Raw genomic sequence first — 5,360 nt, forward strand, 5'->3', positions numbered from 1 at the left:
TTTCTCGTTGGTGATGCATTTTTGATTCGGAACTCCCTTTGGCACCAGTCATTCTTTATTCCATAGAAAACAATTTTCCATAAATTTGTAAGAACATGGAAAATCAGTCATGTTTAATGAGATCAAAATTTGGTGTTCGCGGGGCTTCGGCCCACCCGTGGCAATGATGCATTTTTGATTTGGTGTGCCCTTTGGCGCCAGTAATTATTGTTGATAAATTTATAAGAACATGGAAAATCAGTTATATTTAATGAGATCAATATCACTAATGGCAAAGTAATGAATAAAGGAATCACATTACTAATCCTGACAGAAAATTGTAGACAGTCTAAATTCCTAATACAACCACCAGTGCCAGCATTACAACCACATATTCACCCCCTCTGCCCACCATCTCCAACATCAAACCACCATTCACCCCATAACCTGTACTACTTCCAGCACCTCCCATAATGAGCAAAGTAATTCCCATATCAAATAGTACACCTCCAATGACCAAGTAGTACACCTCATGCCACCAGCTTCTCAGCCAATGTCTCCATTGGGTTGGTCCAAGGAAGACATTTCCATTTCCATTTCCTGTGAGCTTGCCAACCATAGTCAAACAATAGCCTTGGGGCTTCTGCCACCAAAACGTAGAATGAACCATGACTACAATGAGAATAAACTCAATCCATCCATTCAAAAACATATTAGAACAAATTGATGATAATAATGACACAGTGGTAATTTTAATGAAGGTTTACAAAACCAACAATGGGACAACAACACTCAAATTAAAAACTTGCCAATATATAGAAAAACAATGGCTGGGATAGATGGGGCTACTGTCTGTAATTAAACCTCAAATGAACATCAAAACACTTGGGATGAACCCTAGCATTTCTAGCATCTCCTACACTGAATGTGAGTGCCTAATATTTTTCCAATATGGTGTGAACTATATGCATACATGTCTCCGATAAGTCGTTAGCGTCATATTTGCAGAATTCATTGGTAATTGCATCAAAAAAAAAAATTATAGGACAGAAAAAGAAAAGGAAATAAAACATGAGTTTAAGAATTAAACCAAATAATTTTACTGAAACCGCAAGTAATTTTTACTAAATTATTAGACAGCTCAGAAGTCCAATACAGTACAGATACATGGAAAAAAATAAGTTTGCACATGGTAATAGCTCAACTATATATTGAATGACTTGCTAATCAGGTAACGAAGTCACGACCTCAATATGCTAAACTGAGACAACAACAATGTAGTTTTCTCCTCATCTATCGAAAGATAAATTTCTGTTTCATTTTTTTTTCCCGCTTCCTACTGATTCTTTTTCCTTTTGCCTAGTGAGAAAATATCCTAAGCTAATTAAAATTCTGTGAAAGATCATCAAAACCATTATTATGTACTCACTGTTCAATCGGGTGAGGCCCAACCTGTATACTCTTCGACTGCTACACTTGAAGTCATATAATGGGACCTCAACAGATTTCCTCTCTTATAGATAGCGGATATCGCAAGAATTGTATCAGAGTCCGTTAAGCGCGGATCTGTTTTATGCACGACAACCGACCTGTATAGTCAAGAATATCACATTGAAAAAATTAATCCTTAATAAAACAAATAAGTAAGTTATAACTTGAAATAAAAACAACAAAGAGAGCCCAAACAACAAAACTAAGAACTCCCTTTAAAAACTTACTTTAGTTAAGGGCATCAGTAAAACAACTGTGTAGTCTTATCGAGTCATGTTGGCAGTACAACGAATGTATTTGAAAGTAGCCCTGTCTAGGTAGTTGATAATAGAGAACTTGGAAAACCACTCCTCCTGCCAAATGGTAGAGTATGTGAATTGTCAACACAAAGTATTGAGAGCCATAAACTCCTATACTGTTGAAATATCATATACACACTAAATACAGTATAATTTAATATTAGCAGCAGTAAAAGAACAATATTTATAATCTCTTGAAGTGGAGCTAGCTCCTTCTTGTCAATCGATCAAAATTCCTATATAGACCAATATAAATGGATCAATCAGAAGCAATATTTCGGATATGTATGCAACAGCTCTACAATTTATTTCGACCCAATAACTACCAAAATTCTAAATTGAAGGGCTTTCACGAATCTATTTTTCAAAATCTCATTTCAAAATTCATCCTTGTGCTTCAGTGATCATACGTATCACTCCAACAGCAGCAACACTTATACGCAAACATGGTCCAAGTGCCTTGAACTACTATGACAATTGGTACAGTAACTCCCATTGCCATCACTCCCACTTGGGTACCGAAAACCAACGTATGTACGGCATGAGTAACACTGTTAAAATTATCTGTTGGATTGTATAGGGGTAATAAGTAGATGATGGTAAAGCTATTAATATTTCTTTAATGACCTCATCCATTGGTCAAAAATCAAGATAATGCTCGCTACAAACTCGTGATAGCTTAAAGAGCAGAATTCATTTTTGCAATTGAGAGACAGAGAGAGAGAGAGATACCTCCAAAATAGGTGAAAATTCAGCCCAGACTACGCTGCAAAGAATGTGGAAAATCCTGTTTCACATCATCTTTATTGTCCACTGAAACTCTCATTACATCTTCTCCACCAAGCAAGTTATTCACTTCCAAGCCTAATCGTATGACTAATATGAACAAAGACTTACTTGATGTGGAATAAGTAAGGATGTAATGATAAAGGGAATAAGAATATTAGAGAATAAAATTATTTACAATTCAGTGATTTAGTATAACCAAAATAATGTAGTAATGCGTTTTCCAGGAGAATAATTACCTTCTACTTCAAGCGGCATATACGCCACTTCAAAATCCAAGCGTTAAGAAAGGCATTCTAGTAGTTTCCATCACCACATTGACATGTTCAGCTCCATGAATCTTTCATAAACTCTAACTCTCCCATTTGAGAGGAAAAGGAGTCTAAACTCTAAATCATACAAATCATTTTACTTTTCCTTCAATGGAAAATGAGTTTGGTGATTTGGTTTGTACAGACTTATAGAGATACAATTAAATAATTAAACTGGAGAAAGAGATCCTAACCTTAAATTACTTGAGTGTTTGATTTATGACCGATAACAATGTTTAAAGATCAAGTTTTTAAGCCTGGTGAACAACTAATCAGGCACACGACAATGTTCGGATCTTCGACTGGTGGTGTAGAGAACGAGCTTGCTAAATCTCTAAGAAGCATTGGTTGCTATCTCATTGCCCTTTTCACATGCACATCTAGCTAAGTATCCACGATAAGAGTTTGAACTATCTCATACCCATGATTGGACATGGCCTGTAATACCCCAATTAACATATGGCAATTTAGGTACAGAATGCATTTTTTTATCATTTACAAACAAATACGCTCATAATAATTGATAAAGGTACCTTTGCAAGTTCTTCTTGAACAACTCCTGCTATGGACCGTTAGGCGCCTTTTCCCATATAATTTTACTGAAATCCACAAAGAGATTGTTAAGGGGAATGCTTATAGTGGACTCGCAATGTAGGTCAGCGACTGCAAAATTCCTTGATTACAGAGTAATCAAACAAAAATAAAACGGAACTTGTACCTTGTGACTTTGGAAAGGTGTATACTATTTCCTCCCTGCAAGTTGTTTATGAAAGAAAACACGCCCAAATTAGCTATCTTTTTAGGGCATAAGCCGTCTAATGTAAATCACCTCTTTACATTCTTACTCAATTATTTGAAAATAGTCTAAAAAACTAAGCAAACCCTAATAAAATCATCCAAATCTTGGGCTACAAAATCTGAAGGTACGATTTCAAAATTAGGATATTTGATGAAATTACCTTAAATCTCAAGAGACAGTTAAAAGTAACTGAAACTAACAACTTCAGTTTTGGGGTTGTCGATGCCCTTGCAATTTCAGAACCCAATCAAAACAATAGCCGCACCGCATCCAAATCTGGAGGTTCAATTTCAAAATTAGATACACACTAAAACCGAAATCCCCGATTACAGCACAACATCGAACCCGAAACAGCCCCAGATTTGTTGTTGTTAACTGTCATCTCCATCACCCTCAACATGAACCCATTCTGCAATTGATCTTCGTCTTTAAATTCCACCACTAATACCATTGATTTCCTTGCTATTCTCGCTGGTTTTTGCAGCCAAAACCATTACGATCCTGCATCTGCATCATGACCAATTAGAATTGAAGATAGACTGATTACTGCATTGTAATGAAAGAGCAATTCAGGATTTAGCTCCGGTTAATGAAATAGTTGGTCGGGCGAAAAATCTTGAAGAGAAGATGTATTGGTGAGGCATGGAAGAACAGCTAGAGGCGCAGTGAGGAGCTCGAGTTTTACAAGGATATAGAGAGGTTAGAAAGTTTTAGTTTCTCACGGGTGTTTTGTCCACCTAACCGGCGTTTAGTAACGTCCAGTTAAATTTTCGGTGTAAACCAAGTGTAACTAATATAATATATAAGCTTTGGACTTCGGAGCACGGATGACCATGGGACGGGTATGCCAATCCCAGTCGCTGCCCCATTCGTAAAAAAATACCCATATCCGCCACGTTATTCACATGAATTGAGGCGGACGGGTATGGGGAATACCCATATGGAGCGGGTTTCTAATGAGTTCTCTATAACACGGTGTTAATACATAAATTTACTAGGTATCACCGGGGCCTTACGGCCCCGGCTCAACCTTTCCTTTTAGTGTACATATATTGGGCATACGCAGCATCCCTAACTGAATAACAAAACGTAAAACCCGCCATCTATGTTTGATGGGGAAACTGTGTATGAAAATAATATAATCTTGCTTTTAAAGGGTGAAACTTGCGGTACACATAAATTGACAAAAAAGAAGAAGAAGAATTTAACCATTTCGAGGTATCATCGGGGTCTTACAGTCCGACTCAACCTCTGGTTTCAACAAACAAAGTAAGTCAATATTTTTGATTACAAAACAAAACGTAAAGAGAGAAAATAGTATACTTAAACCCATTATCTATCTCTGGTACGATTGTCACCTTTGGGAGCTAGTATTATGTTTCCTGTGTCATCAATGTTTACAGTAAAATGAAACATAGAAATGGAAACTATAATCGAATTAAATAGCTTTTGTACTGTTTTTATCATTCGAAAAATGAGAATTGCAGATAGAAATCAAACTTGCAGTATTTCGACTGCATAATAACTTCTCAGAGGAATTATTATTAGCTAGCACCCGTTCAAGTACATCAACAACCCACAATCAATATCTCTTATAAATGATTTTTATTATTTAGCTATGACCTTCACCTTAAAAGTTCTTCAAAATCGGATGGTTTTACACAACCCAAAGCTACCCAATGTCCAATTGAAACT

At 36.4% G+C, this 5,360-nt stretch overlaps 1 long non-coding RNA gene across 7 annotated transcripts; it reads right to left on the reverse strand.

Annotated features, from left to right (window-relative positions):
- Window positions 1–267: 267 nt before the first annotated feature.
- LOC113316921 lies at window positions 268–4,315 on the reverse strand. Of its 7 annotated transcripts, XR_003343092.1 has the most exons (8): window positions 3,826–4,315; window positions 3,585–3,619; window positions 3,400–3,465; window positions 3,061–3,304; window positions 2,795–2,972; window positions 2,502–2,645; window positions 1,698–1,823; window positions 268–1,568 (listed from the first exon to the last, which is right to left on the reverse strand). It is a non-coding gene; the product is annotated as an uncharacterized LOC113316921 (long non-coding RNA). The 7 variants fall into 7 exon arrangements; XR_003343090.1 differs by having other exon boundaries at window positions 2,502–2,944; XR_003343088.1 differs by having other exon boundaries at window positions 2,502–2,972.
- Between the last annotated feature and the right edge of the window lie 1,045 nt (window positions 4,316–5,360).

Source organism: Papaver somniferum, chromosome 10 (genome assembly GCF_003573695.1).
Source record: "Papaver somniferum cultivar HN1 chromosome 10, ASM357369v1, whole genome shotgun sequence".
NCBI lineage: Eukaryota > Viridiplantae > Streptophyta > Magnoliopsida > Ranunculales > Papaveraceae > Papaver > Papaver somniferum.